Source organism: Marmota marmota, unplaced genomic scaffold, assembly GCF_001458135.2.
Source record: "Marmota marmota marmota unplaced genomic scaffold, marMar, whole genome shotgun sequence".
In the NCBI taxonomy this organism is placed as follows: Eukaryota; Metazoa; Chordata; class Mammalia; order Rodentia; family Sciuridae; genus Marmota; species Marmota marmota.
Window position 1 is genome coordinate 3,726,234 of NW_026000138.1, and position 14,660 is coordinate 3,740,893.

Consider the following 14,660-nt stretch of genomic DNA (forward strand, 5'->3'; position numbering starts at 1 on the left):
TTTTGCCGATCGCCTTCTGAAGGGCATCTTGGTTGCCTCCAAATTTGGCAGTTATGAATAAAGCTGCTATAAATATCTGTGTGCAGGTTTTTGTGTGGACATAAGTTTTCAGCTCCTTGGGTAAATATGAACGATTGTGATACTGGATCATATGGTAAGAGCATGTTTCATTTTGTAAGAGACCGACAGACCGCCTTCTAAAGTGCCTGTGCCATTCTGCATTCCCACCAGCAGCAATTGAGAGTTCTAGTCCTTCCGTATCCTCTCCAGTGGTCGGTGTTGTCAACATTCTGGATTTCGTCCATACTAACTTATAGGCATATAGTGGTATCTCATTGTCATTTTAATTTGCATTTTCCTGATGACATGATGCAGAGCATTTTTTCCTATGCTTGTCTGCTTATGATGCATATCTTCTTTGGTGACTTATCAATTATAGTCTTTGAACTATTTTTTAAATTCGATTGTTTGTTTTCTTGTTGTTGCATTTTGAGGGTTCTTTGTATATTTTGGCTAGAAGTCTTTGATACGATGTGTCTTTTGCCAGTATTTTCTCCCATTCTGTGTTTTATCTTATTCTCTTGATGTTGTCTTTTACAGAGAAGGTTTTAATTTAATGAAGTCAAGCTTATCAAGTATCTCTTTCATTGATCATGTATTTGATGGTATCTAAAATGTCATCACCATGTTCAAGGTTATCTAGTCTTTCTTCTGTTATCTTCTAGGAGTTTTATAAAAGTTATGCTTCATACACTTAGGTCTATATCCATTTTGTTGATTTTTTTGTGAAGGGTGTAAGGATGTGTCTGTATTGATATTTTTAAATTTGGATGTCCATTTGTTCCAGCACCATCTGTGGAAAAGACAGAGAGATGTCTTTGCTCCACTGTACTGCCTTTGCTCTTTTGACAGAGATCAGTTGATTATATTTATGTGAGTCTATTTCTGGGCTCTCTATTCTGTTCCATAATGTATTTTTCCGTTCTTTCTCCAATACCACACTGTCTTCATTACCCTGGCTTTATAATAAGTCTTAAAGTCTGGTAGTGTCAGTCCTTGACTTTGTTCTTCTCTTTTAATATTTTGTTGGCTTTTCTAGGTCTTTTGTTTTTCCATATAAACTTCAGAATGAGTTTGTCAATATGCACAAAATAGCTAGCTTGGATTTCAATTGGAATTGCATCGAGTCTATATATCAAGTTGGGAAGAACTGACATCTTGACAATATTGAGTCTACCTGTCCATGAACATGGACTGTCTCTCCATCTTTTTAGTTCTTTGATTTATTCATTAGTTTATGGCGTTCTTCATGTAGGTCATGTACATATTTTGTTAGAGTTAGCCTTGCTTTGTTTATGTAGTCGTGTCTATCCCCATGTTTGTGTTCATGTCAAGAGCTTATGCCCCTCCCCTCACCCCATACAGGTGAGTTCCTCTGTGTTTATATGACTCCATTCATCTCTCTCTCACAGCACGGTGCTTACTGTGATATCTATTTTGGGGGAAACCCCAGGAGCACAGGGACAGGCAGGGACATTAATGGTGGATTTAGCACTAGGTAAACCAGCAGGAAGCTTGCGGGGCTGGGGGGCGGGTGGTGCCAGGTAACTGGGGAGACCTGGCCTTGCCCCAGCTAGATCAAATCAATTTAAACACTGGGATGGGCAGTGGAGACACCCAACTGCGGGCTGACTGTGACCTCAGGCCTGCTCCAGTGTAGATCCTGGTTGTCTTCATGTCCTTTCCCTAACCTATTAAGAGTGCAGGCTCCTTGAGGGCAGGGACGTTCCGCCCTTCTGTGTCCTGCACTGGGGCCAGCAAATTTTTGATGAATGAATAACGGCATTTGCTATCACTCTACTCATTCATGAAGAAAAGCAAGTCATGTTCAGTGAGGTAGTTATAGAAGACCAGACAAAAAGAAGAAAATAAAAACCCACTTCTGAGATAAATATCACAGTTTCATTAGAACTTTGTTGTGGGGAGCCATTCTCGCACGTGATTGGACACCTCCCTGATTGGGTGTGAGGCATTCTGGCCAAACTGTGTCGGAGCTATCCCCACCCTCTCCAGGTGCGAGAGCCTGTCCGTGTGGGGGTGTGACTGACCATTGACCCTGAGACCAATCATTGACCCTGACCTTGGAATGCTGCCCCCCTCGACCTTCATTGGATGGAATTTTCCCCTGAATTTCTTGTTCCCCAATAAAAGGCCACTCCCTGGCGTGCTCTCTCTCTCTCTCCTGCTAGTCCTGAGTAAGCCTTGCTGCCCCACTGGGTGGTTCGAGGTGAAAGCTAGAGGGAGGGCTGTCTCGGACCTGGTCAAAGAAAAAGGTAATTGAGTCTGTGTGTTTATTTTGATCTCACTAGTTAACTTCTATGCTACGAACCTCTTGTATGAAACCAGCGTGCTGGCTGCGCGGTGGACTTTGTCAACATGTAACAAGCATGCAGAAAAGGACACAGAGTATGTGTGTTCTGCTTGGTTAATTGTCACCAGCGGAACATCCCTGGGAACCCAGAAGCCCCTCTGCGTCCTTTCCATGCTGTTGGCCAACCACCCCCAGGGGGACCTGCATGACAACTTCCGACAGCTCAGACCAGTGTTGCCTGCTGGGAACCAGCCAGCGTGTTGCCCCAGCGTGTCGCGAGGTGTCTGATCAGCACAGTGCTCTAGGGACTCACTGGTGCCACGAGGCACTGCAGTTCATTGGCTCTCCAGCTGCCCAGCATCCTGTTGTCTGGTGAACACAGTTGCTCAGCCATTCCTGGGGATGACACTGGGGTGGCTTCCAGTCTGGGGCTCCTACCAACTGAGCTGGTTGGAACGTTGGTGTGTGAGTGTCTCTTAATACACAGGGACACACAGTTTTCTTGGGCATGAGTCAAGTTTTTCAATCACAGCACACTGGCATTGGGGGCTAGGTAATTGTTAGCCCTTGCAGTGTAGGATGTTTAGCACTTCTCCTGGTCTCTACCCTCTGGTTGCCAGTATCATCCCCCCAAATTGTGACAACCAGCAGTGTCTCCAGGGATTGCCAGTGTTCCCTAGCAGATGGGTAGAGTTGCCCCTGGCTGATAACCACTGTGTGTATTAAGGGGTGAACTTGCTGGGTTGGTGGGGGGGGGCATGTGTGGAGCTTTAGTATAGGAGCTTCCAAGTGGCTTTCCAAAGTGGTCAGACCATCTCTGCCAGCCATGTGTGACCTTCAAGTCATCTTTAATGCACTGGTGTTAATTTACCTAAGTGTGGAATGTATTGGGCTTAAAATATCATTCCACTTCACACTAGATGCACGATCTAATCTCATATATATTTTTCTTTTTCCCCCTTTTTTTAGTTGTAGATGGATACAGTACCTTTATTTGTTTGTTTGTTTGTTTATTTATTTATTTATTTATGTGGTGCTGAGGATTGAACCCAGTGCCTCACGCATCCTAGGCAAGTGCTGTACCACTGAGCCACAGTCTTGTCCCTTGGTCTCATATATTTTATCATTTCTTCTTTGATTAGAGAGCAATAAGGTCTTAAGTCCCCTTGTCTCAGGGATCTGACTTCCTTAGTTTAATACCTGGCTCTGCCTTTTTCTAGAGATGTGACTTTGGCTAAGTGGCTTCACCTCTCTAAACCTCAGTTTCCTCATCTGTAAAACAGGGACTCTAACACTGCCCGCCTCAATTATTTGGAGGACTACATGAGTTGATATCTGTGAGGCATGTGGAACTGGCACTTGGCCAGTATTATGCTATTATGATCCAATTTAGTGGCTATATAATATTCCTTCCTGTGGAAGAGCTCTGGTTTATTTCAGTAATCCTTTGGTGCAAGGTTGTAAATGGCTTTCAGTTTGAGCTGCCAGATTTAGGAAGGAATGAAGGAAGGAAGGGAGGGAGGAGATACCCAGTTACATTTGAATTTTAGATGAACAATTGTTGGTATAAGTATGCCCCATACAATATTTGGGATGTACTTATACTAAAAAATAATATATGCATTGTTTATATGAGGCAAAATTATGTATTTGTTTATCATATCAAATCTGTGCCTCTTGTGTTTTATCTAGCAATTCTTTGAATTCTATCTCTTCTGAAAGCTACTAATTGGCTTCCTGGAAGCTGAGTCTTCACCTACACAAACTGTTTCCCAAACTTGGCTTCTTATATGAGTCACCTGGGGGCTTGTTAAAGTGCAGAATTCTGGCCCCACCCCAGGTGTCTTGAAACCCAGTCCCAGAGGCTGGGCTTAGACTGAGGTTTTCTCTAAGGCTCCAGGTGATTCCAAGCCAAACTTAGGAGTGAATCCCCTGGGCGAGCCATGAGGTTGGGGTGCGCTGTGGGGGAACAGGGCACTTGCCTATTCTTTACTGGGACCCTGCTGCCCCAGAATTTCAGCATGGCCCAGGGACTGAGGGGCAGCTCAGCACCTACCCTAGCCTTTCAGGAAGAGGCATCTGAACTTTGGCATCGAGGGAAACGGGGGTGTGGGCACGGAACCTGCTGCATTGATTGCAGCTCTTGGAAGCCTGTCACGAGGAAAGCATAGCAGTAAACAGTCGGCAGCGGCCTGCAGCTTGGAGAGCCCGGCTGGGCCATTCAGGGGCTGGCTAGGTCTGGCTTCTGCTTTCTAGGACAAGGTGCTCCTCGGGCCCAAGCCTGAGGCCTCCTGATGAGACCCACGGACAGGCCAGGTAAGGTTGGGCCTGGCTAGAGGCCAGGTCCTTGTGCTCCCAGAATGGCCCCCTTCATCCTGTCCCTGCCTGGCCAGCGCCCCAGGGATTTAGGGTTGTTCTTCAGACCCCACTGGCTTTCTCTGGACCAGGCCTGGCCATCCAGGTGGGGGGGGGGGCAGTAGACAGAAGAACCTACAGTAGTCCACCTGAGCCCTGCCCACAGGAGCAGCTGCTTCAGGGGGCAGCTCTGATTTTACTGTCTCACTCCAGTGGCACTCCTGGAGCCACCAGGCTGCAGCCAGCCGGACAGGGCAGTCCCATCTGTGCAGAGTAGCCCACAACATGACAGCTTAAAAGGATCAATATGATCAGGTCGAGGGGCCTTCGGAGGAGGATTCTGCTTTGAGGAGGGGTCAAAGGGCTTCAGACTTAGAGACCCAGTGTTATTGAAGAGCAGACTCCTGCTGGCCCAGAGGGTCTGCTGCATGGGGTCAGCTTCTTCTGCTCTCGGGATGCTCTGCAGGCAGCTTAGGTTGAGGTGGGCCCGGGCCGCCCCTAGCCTTGTGGGGGTCCTCCTGGAGTTGGAGCATTGTGGGGTTGTGGGAAGGGGAATTTTGCTCTCCTCTATGTCTGTTTGCCTCCAGCAGCCTGTGCTGGGCGCTGACATTTTGTGGAGGAGAGCCCATTAGACCAGTATACTTATTTGTAATGCTTTATTTATTTATTCACGCACTTACTGTAGGCCAGGCATCTTTCTAAACTGAGTGAATAGAATTGAGAGCAAGCCAGATAGAGTTCAAAGGCCTCATTATTTGCCCTTATTTGGGAGGAACCCAGGACTTGGAGAGGCCAAGTGTCTTGCCCAGGGTCACTCAGCAAGAGGCCCCCCTGCAGATTTAACTCTTACTGGCAAATGATCCAAATAGTATCCATTGGACCAGGCAGGAGGCTGAGTCTGAATAATAATGATGAGAGTGGTGATAGCCAGTATTAGTTCAGGGCTTACCTTGTGCCCAGCACTGAGCTAAGTGGATTTCACAAAGTTAGTATTCTTATCCCATTTTTAAGTTGAAAAAGCTCAGAGAGGGGGATTCACTTTTCAGAGTCACACAGCTAGTAAGTGGCAGAGCTGGGCTTTGAACCCAGGACTTTGGATTTCAAACACAACCATATATGTATATACATTCTGGGGTCCCCACTAGCATCTCGTGTCCTGGAGCATCAAATTGGAATCATTACTGTTAAAAAAGTCAGGCACTCAGTGGGAGCATGTGCAGTTGAGCAGGATGCTAATCGGAGGCTAAATTTATTGAGGACTCCTCCAAGGAGCACTGCGCACCTGGCAGAGTAATAGCAGGAAGGTCAACACCTGCAGCAAGAGGTGCTCTTGGTTGGGCATTCAGGTAACTCCCTGGTGCCCCCTGCAATATCGAGATGACTGAGCCCAGCTGTTACATTGCTCCCATTTGATGGGTGAGCAAACCAAGGCTGAAGGCAGCCAAGTCCCAGGCTGGCAGGTCAGGAGGTAGACTGGACTCAGATCCAGATTCTGCCACCCACTCGGCTCACAAAGCCTTGGTTCTCCTGGAGCTGCTCTGAGGAGCCCAGGGTGGCTCAGCCTGGTGGCTCAGCCTGGTGGCTCCCCCTCCTCTCTTCTGTCACTCAGCAGACAGCCTGGCCTCCTCCTGGTTTCCAGGCTGCTGCCAGCCCTGCCTGCACTCTCCATGTCCCTTCCCCAGTCCTTTCTAATCAGGCCAGCTGAGCACAGGCCCCAGAACACAGTGCCAGGGCTGGCCTCGCTGCCTCTGGGTTTTCTGCTCGCTTAGCAGGACGGAAACTTCACTGTGGGTGGGTGTATCCTTAAAAAAGGATAGGGAGAGAGCGAGAGAGACCACCTTTCTTTACTCTGCCCTTGTTGTTATAAAATATGACTTTTAACGAGTCTTTAATTCAAGGTCAGAGAGTCTGGACGTTGTGGAGAAGGCCCGTCGCCCCCCTGGGTCCCACTAGACGCACAGACGGCAGCGGGTGGCTGTTTTCAGTGGTCCCATTGCAACAGCCGCTCCTCGCACGAGGAGGTGAAATATTTGTGCTGACCGCATTGCCTGTTCTTGTTTGCAAAATGCTGCCGTGCCCCCTGGTCTTTATTTATTCGTTCCTTTTCTGAAGTTCAAGGGAAATAATTTATTAACTTGGGAATTAGAAATCTCTTTCCCCATCCCCTCTGTCCTCCAAGGCCCGAGCCAGCCTGCTTGCCCTGCTTGGAGAGCTGAGAGAGGCTTCCCGTCAAAGGCACAGCCAGGCGAGGCCCCGGCGGACGTGGGTAATGTATTCACAGTCATGACACACAGACCCTGAGTGTCCTGAACCCCAGCCTCCGGGGACTGGCGGGGCCACGCCATCGACCCGAACCCCTGGACTGCCGCCCTGGTCTAAATCCATCAGGCTCGCCAGCCCCAGTCTTGGACCACTGAATAATTTACGGTCCCCGGGAGTGGCCGGGAGCGGGTCACTGGAGTTCATGGGTTAATAACAGGTTTGGTTTTCGATGTCAGCAGCTCTCTCGATAACGTATGAAAGAATCCTATTCTGTTGATTAGATTTTGAAATGGATCAATTTTTAATCAGCCAAACACCTGACTCACTCAATAAGAGATGCATTGTGGAGACGGGGTGGAGGCTGGCTTTATTTACAAGAGTGTTTGTTTTTTGGGGGCCATACGCAAATTCCCGCCCAGCTCCCTCCTCCCGGAAGAAATTGACCGGGTTATCTCCCACCTCCAATGGCAGCTTTTGATCCCCCTTCTGATTAGTTGGGAAATCCATGGGTCTGTTTAAGAGATAAGAACAGCAGCTAAAGGTTTGATTTAGTCATCGTGGTTATTGATGGAAAGAGCATTTATTTGCCAATGAAGAAATTTTGCTTAATGTAACAGCAAGAGAGGGAGGGAGGAGACAAAAGGATCCCAGGCTGTGCTGGGGGTGGCTGTGGCCTGCGGCACCAGGGCTCGCTGGGGTTTTCAGCCCTGTCCTCTGCGAGTTTCAGAGCAATGGTATGGAAATCAGTCATGAGCAAATTGCATCTGTGGACCATTAATGGTAGTGGAGGGGTGTTGCTCCTGGTCCCGTTATTTATTCATTCAGCAAACCCTGAGCCCATGCTGGTGCCAGGCACTGTACGAGGAGTAGGGAGGAGACTGTCACTGAGAGACAGGGTTCCTGCCCTCCTAGAGCTTCCATTCTGGCAGTGGGGATCCAGGCTATGAGGGAAGGGCAGTGTGGGGAGGAAGGATGGGGGTGTGCCACGAGAGCACCTCTGTCCACTGGGGTCAAGGAGGGAGGAGAAGTGGGGAGGGGGGAGGCTGGGGGACAGCCAGGGCAGGGCCTGCAGCCGTAGGCTGGAGGACAGTGGAGGCCAGGAGGCAGGGAGGTTGGGAGGGTAGGCAAGTCTGGGTTTCCTCTCCCATGCCATGGGAGCCACGAAGAGGCATGGACAGCAGAGCAGCTTGTTTGAGTCTTGCATGAAAAGGACCAGTCAGGAGAGGGTGGGGGCTGGGAGACCATGGAGGGGCCTACTGTGGCCATCCAGCCAGTGATGATGAGGGCTGTGGTCCAGGACAGTGTGGAGGGAAGCAAAGGGGTGGATTCAGTAGCTCTGGTCTAGGGCCAAGTGGCTGAGGAAGAGGGGACAGCATTTGGGGCTAGCCCTGCCAGGTGAGACCTCTGGCATAAGCCTGCTGTGGCCTGGTCCCATGGGAATGGAGGGCGATTGTGGCAGAATGTCGCCTGTCTGTGGACCATACCCTTGACTTTTCCTCAAACTAAAGAGCTGGGAGCTGGTGGCAGGCACGGTCTTGGGCTGTTGAGTCAGAGAGATGCGGGGACTTCATATCTCAGCACACCTTCTACAAGCTGGTAACCTCAGACAGATTTTCACATACCAGCGAGTCAGAACAACTTTTAATATAGAACTTTCCAGAAGTAGTCATAAGAAACTTCCAGCAGTGGTTGCCCCTGGGAAGGAGGTCTTGGGTGGATGAGAGATAGACGTTCTCATTTATACTGAATTTTTGCCACAGGCACGTGTTATCTAACTGAAATTGTCCACATCATTTGTGACACACACCAGGTGAACCTGTGGTGGCATCTAGGGCAAGGACTGGCCTCACCTTCTAGGTTTTATAGATAAGGCTCAGAGAGGGGCAGCGACGTGCCTGTGATCACACAGCTGTACCCAGGGCTCCTGCTGGCCTCTCTCTTGCCCCCTGGGTTTGGCTTCCATTGCTGCTGGTCCCGGTTGTGGACGTGGTGGGACCTGGAGGAGCTGGATTTTGCCTGCATGAGGAGCAGCTCCTCCCTCCCAGTGCTCTACTCCCAGAACCATTGATCGGGTGGCTTTATTTATTACCTTCATAGCTGCACGTTCCCCAGCAATGCTTCCCTTACCTGCTCTGTCGGGGGACAGAAATGTTTGTGCAGGTGTCTACAAGCCTGTGGGTGTCCATGTGGGATATTCTGAGTGTGGCTTTGGTACTGGGTGGGAGGACACCTCATTTCACCATGGTCTACGTGACAAACGGGCTCTCACAAGCATCTTTATCCACATGAGACACATGGTGATCGCTCATCAAGAGATCGCAGATCTGATCTCGTGTTGCAAGGCCTGGGTGCTGGTCCTGACATGTCCACTTGCCTGCTTTGTGACCCGAGCTTTGTTCCCTGGGCTTCCATTGCATGTCTGGAAAATGACAGTCATATCTGGTCTTCTTGTCCTTGAAGCCTGAGCGCTCTCCCACCTCAGGGCCTTTGCACTTGTTGCTGCCTCTTTTCTCATCAGATCACCTTCTCAGGAAAGCCTTCCCTGGCCACGAACTACACCCTCATTGCATGCACACACAGGCACACTCCTCACTTCCCTTCCCTGTTGTATTTTTTCTTCCTTAACACTTAATGTGATTGAACACATATTTTACTCATTTCTCTTTTTCATTGATTTCTCCCGTTAAAACTCCACCTCCTAGAGGGCAGGGATTTTGGTCTTGCCTGCTTACTGCTGTGTTCTTCCACCTAAAATGGCACCTGGCACATAGTAGATACTCAATAAATATCTGTTGAAAGGCTGAATGAAAGGTCAATATAATGGAAGGCATTCAGAATGGTGCCTGGTACAGAGTAAGTGCTCAGCACCTCTGAGTTGTTATTAGTGCTGATATCACCGCAGGTGAGCTTTCCTGAGCCCCAGTGTCTTCAGCTGTCACAGGGAGTTGCTGCTGATAACAGCTCCATGGAGTTGGGAATATTGAGTGATGTCTGACGCAGCGATTCTTGAACAGATGGGAGCCGTTAGGACTGAGCATGCCAAGAGAGTAATCAGGGCCCTCCCCAGGGTATGGTGCTTCTGCTAAGTGGAGTGGGAGTCCTCATACCTGGTCATTGGTCCTCATGGACTACTTACTGCAGGACACCAATCCTCTCCTTCACCTCCAGCTGTCATCTACCCAGAGTGCCCAGCCAAGGACACCCCCTGGAGTTTCAGCTTTCTCAAGGTGTGTGTCAGATCCTTCCAAAGTTTGTTTGATTTTATTTATTATTTGTTTATTTTGAAGTGCTTGGGATTGAACCCAGAGCCTTGTGCTCTACCACTGAACTACATTCCGGCCTGGCATGGTGATGCCTGCCGATAATCCCAGCTACCTAGAAGGCTGAGGCAGAAGTATCACAACTTTGAGGGCAAGCTAGGCAACTTAGTGAGACCTTGTCTCAAAAGAAAGAATTAAAAAGAAAAGGTTTGGGGGATGTAGCCCATGGTGGAGTGCTTGCTAGCCTAGCATGTGCAAGGCCCAGGACTGGTTTAAAAAAAAAAAAAATAAGAGATGTTCCTTGTGCCTGTAAGAGGGAAAGACCAATTGATACCTAGGTCCCCAGGAATCAGCCCCAGCACATTGCCTTTGGAGAAGAACCACTGCCCAGTAGTACGTACGGTTGTGACTTCTGTAAGTTACAAAAGCTGAGCCTCCTTTGCCAGGGGGAGCTTTGTTCGCTGGCTGAGGCCTGGCTTCTGAGCCTCCAGGACTCTGACTTGCAAGGGCAGACACTGGCTCCCCCGCCCTTGGCTCCTGTAGGAGGGGCTGCACCCTTGGGAGAGGGTCCAGGCTGGCCGGCCCAAAAGCATGACAGTGTTCATGGCAGTTGTGAGGGACCTCAAAATGAAAGTAAGGGGTAGCTGCAGGACACAGGGGAGGTGGTGCTGAGCAGTGCTGTCTAGCCTGAGGCAGGGCAAGAAGAAGGAAGCAGGCGTTGTCATTGTCCCTTGACATTTCTAGTGTCTGCCAGTGGCCTTCCAACTCCAGGTGACCATCTCTGTGCCTGGGAGCTTTTCCCCAAAACCAGCAGTGCTGAGGCCACCTCGCACTCCCAGGGGGTGGCGCATCAGTGCCCGGCCCCTCCCCTGAGCGCAGGACGCAGTCTGGCTTGCTCTTTCTTTGGGTGGTGGACACTGTGGCTCTGCCTGTGCTCGGCTGTCTGAAGGAGGATTCTAGGTTTTCAGCATTGGGAATGTATTAGTTTGTCATTTGAAATCCGTCTGCCACAAAGGGGCAGGAGTGTCCCTGGGAAGGTTGGGGTGTCTTTGGTGATGGCTGGTAGCTTCTTATTTGGACAAGGTCAACTTGGCCTTCTTCCTTGAGCTGAGATCAAGGGGAAAGGGAAGGAAGGGGAAAATCACGACACATCCTCAGGTGGTTCAAAAGAAAGGCTAACCCCTGGCCTGGTGCACATTCTGGAAGTTTGCTGGATTTGAAGCTTTAGTAGGAAGAGGGGTTACACAAATTGCGGGTCTCTGGGGCACCCACTGTGTGCAGCACCGTGCAGGGCACTTTGGGCGCAGGCATGAGTGAGGTCACACTCCCCAAAGAGCCTGAGAGAAGCATAGACAGAAGCAACTCCAATCGGGCAGGAAGGCAGGTGGCCCCCGAAGTCGGAGCCCAGGGTTTGGGGGCAGAGGAGAGATGGTGGGTAGGTCAGCCAGGAGTTGGGAGAGATTTGGGGCATTTGAAAGCCTTGACACCTTGAAGGCCCAGAGTCAGAGCAGGCAGATGTTCCGAGGACAGAGTTCAGCAGGGGCCGAGGCCAGGCCCCGGCAGCACTGAGCAGGCTGGCTTGGCTGGGTTGTAGAGGGGCCGGATGGAGGCCAGGCAGGGAGAAAGAAGCAGAGAGCCCGAAGTTCCAGAGGAGGGGTTCTGGTTAGCTTGGTGGGCCACGGGGGGCAGTGGTGGGCACTGGAGCATGGGTAGGGTGTGCGGATTCTGTCATGAGGTCACATCTTCTACACTGTTAACAGTGGAGGCCTTTTTGTGGTAGGGACTGTCCTATGCACTGTAGGGTGTTCAGCAGCATCCCTGGTTGTCACCTGCCAGAAAGCAGTTGCCTCCTCCTCAAGTGTGACAATAAAATGTGTCCAGATGTTGCCAGTTCCCCTGGGAGCTGATTGGCCGCAGCTGAGACCCTCTGTGTCAGGTGGAGTGGGAGCAAGGCAGCTGGCTGGAAGGCAGCCAGTGCGCAGTGATGTGGCCCAGGACTGGAGGAGGCGCAGGTCAAGGGACTCGCATGATGAGGAACCTGGGCTGGGTTGGGAGGTCGGGGAGACCTTGCTGGGAGATGCTGGAGCCTGCCCTTCTTGGGGCCAGAATCTGAGGATGGAGGACTGGGGGACCATGGGCCAGGGACAGGTGGGAACAGAAGAGGAACCTTCGGGTGAGGAGGTTGGAGACCCCAGGGTTGGTGTGTCTTGGGGTGTCTCAAAGACTTGACACAAAGTGGGTCTGTGATAGAGCTCACTGAATGGATGAGCAAGCTGGAAATGACACACTTAGGAAGCAGGATGAGGTCAGGCAGGAGTTGGGACTCTGTCCTGGGCCATTTGGTGGCACCTGCTGTGTGCACACAGTGGCCCGGTGGCTGCAGAACTGCTCTCCCTGATGCTGCAACCTGGTGGGGGTGAGCGTGTGGCTGCCAAGGCAGAGGGCACATGAGGCCCAGTCAGTAAAGGGGTCGCATGTGCTGGGGGTTGGGGGAGTCATACACTGGGAGCCCTGGGCTGGCAGAGAGGCCTGGACAAGGGGCTGGGCAGTGTGTTAGAGGCTGCTGTCAACAGGGTGGCTCATTTTTGACCCAGAGGATTTGCTCATTCAGGGTCCTTTTGGTAGGAGCAGAGTCACAAGCCACCCTTGGCCCAGAGAATAGGGAGAGTAGACAGCAGTGTGATTCCTCTGGAAACAGTGGGGTATTGGTAGGGAAGGCTTCCTGGAGGAGGCAGGCTTTGTGCTGAGAACTGGGTTGAGTAGGAGTTTGCAGCGGGAAGGGTGAGTGGAGAACCCGTGCAGAGATGGAGACTTGACCCATCCTTCTAGAACTTATGAGCAAACAGGATCTCTTCTGGCCCACAGCAGCGGGGCCTGGCAGAGCAGGCCCGGAATGGCTGGGGCAGGAGATTCTTAGAGCATGAAGATCTCCTGAGCTCCTTCTTCCTGGTGCTGCCTGGCACCAGCTGTGTTTCTAGGGCAGCAGGTTGAGGGCCCCACGGAGGTCCCCAGCCAAGGCAGCTGGCAACCTGTGGACGTTTTGAGAGTGTGACTTTTAGTGCCTCAGTGCAGTGCTGGAGAGAGCAAACTGAACTTTTTCTCCCCTACTCCCCTTTTAAGGACAATCTAAAAAAGAAAAAAAAAAGAAAGCATTCCAGAGTAGGCCACTGGCTGTTACGGAAATAGTAAACAGGAGTCAGAGGCAGGGGCAGAAGGGTCTGTTTTAATTAGAACATTAAAGTATTTTAACGCTTACACTTTATATTTTTGTGAACTTGATTATATAGCATTTTAAATACCTGTGAACGTTTTAAGGACTCAGCGATGAATTATTTGCAGTTTCACAGGAAACTTCTATTTTAAAAGCAAACGGCGTGAGAGGGGCTGTGAAGGCTTGGCAGCGGCGGCTGCACTGTATAATGAGGAGCCATGTGGCGGGCAGTTGGCAGATGGCCCACGGTGCCTGTCTGTCGCTCTGGACTCCTGGTACCCTGCTCTGGAGAGGTCCCTGTTGGGTGCAGGGTACTGGGAAGAACTTGGGGCCCAGCGAGTTTCCCCATGTTCCCCAGATCACCCCCAAGGCCTGATGACTGTCCTCCTGAATGCCTCTTGGGTATGTCTCTCCATCCTTTCCTTTCCGGGCCACTTGGGTGACTGTAGGAGCCCCTTTTGGGCTTCTGCCTTTATCCACCCCTCCAACCTCCCCACCGAGAGTCCCAAGGCATCTTTTTACACATGAATCAGTCTCTCTGCTCACTTGTTCAGAAAACTCCACCAGTTTCTAGAGTTTCTGCCTTGGCAGGAGGAAATGCCAAAGCCTCATCAGGGTCCCCAAAGCCTTGGCTACTGGCCCCCGTGACCCTCCTGTCTTAGTTTGTTTTCTGTAATTATAACAATAAACCTGAGGTGGGATAATGTGTAAAGAAAAGAGGTGCATTTAGCTCACGGGCTGTGAGACTTAAAGCCCAAGTCTGGTGAGGGCCTCATGGGACGGCATCACGGTAGTGGGGAGCATATGTGGAAGAGGTCACACAGGCCACGGGAGGCAGAGGGATCCAGGGCCACACTCGCTCTTGGCCTTGGAGAGCTACCTAGCGGTGCTCAGCGACCCACCCGTGCTCGCTATCTTCCCTCTTCAGCTCCCCACCTCCACACCAGTACCCCGGGGCCAGGCTTCCAGCACAGGAACCCTCGGGGACAAATCTTCTCCTTAGCCTTGTCTTCTCCCGTCCTCCCGCAAGTCACTGCAGCCCATCCACACAGCTTTCTTAGTGTTCCTGTATCTCTCAAGCATCTGCTGTGTGCCTGGGTATCTGGGCCCTGGTGAGGCCTGGGAGGTCTCCTGTCCTGAGCCAAACCTCCTGTCTGCAGAGGGGCAGCGGAGAGACAGACAGATATGCACTGAACACAGT

At 50.9% G+C, this 14,660-nt stretch overlaps 1 protein-coding gene across 1 annotated transcript in view; it reads left to right on the forward strand.

The window, feature by feature from the left end:
• Window positions 1-4,005: 4,005 nt before the first annotated feature.
• Cux2 (cut like homeobox 2) overlaps window positions 4,006-14,660 on the forward strand; it is a 195,226-nt gene continuing 184,571 nt past the window's right edge. The window contains exons 1-2 of the mRNA XM_048785597.1: window positions 4,006-4,687; window positions 6,906-6,992. The gene's annotated coding sequence lies outside the window, so the exon portion shown is untranslated. The remainder of the gene's footprint in view (window positions 4,688-6,905; window positions 6,993-14,660) is intronic.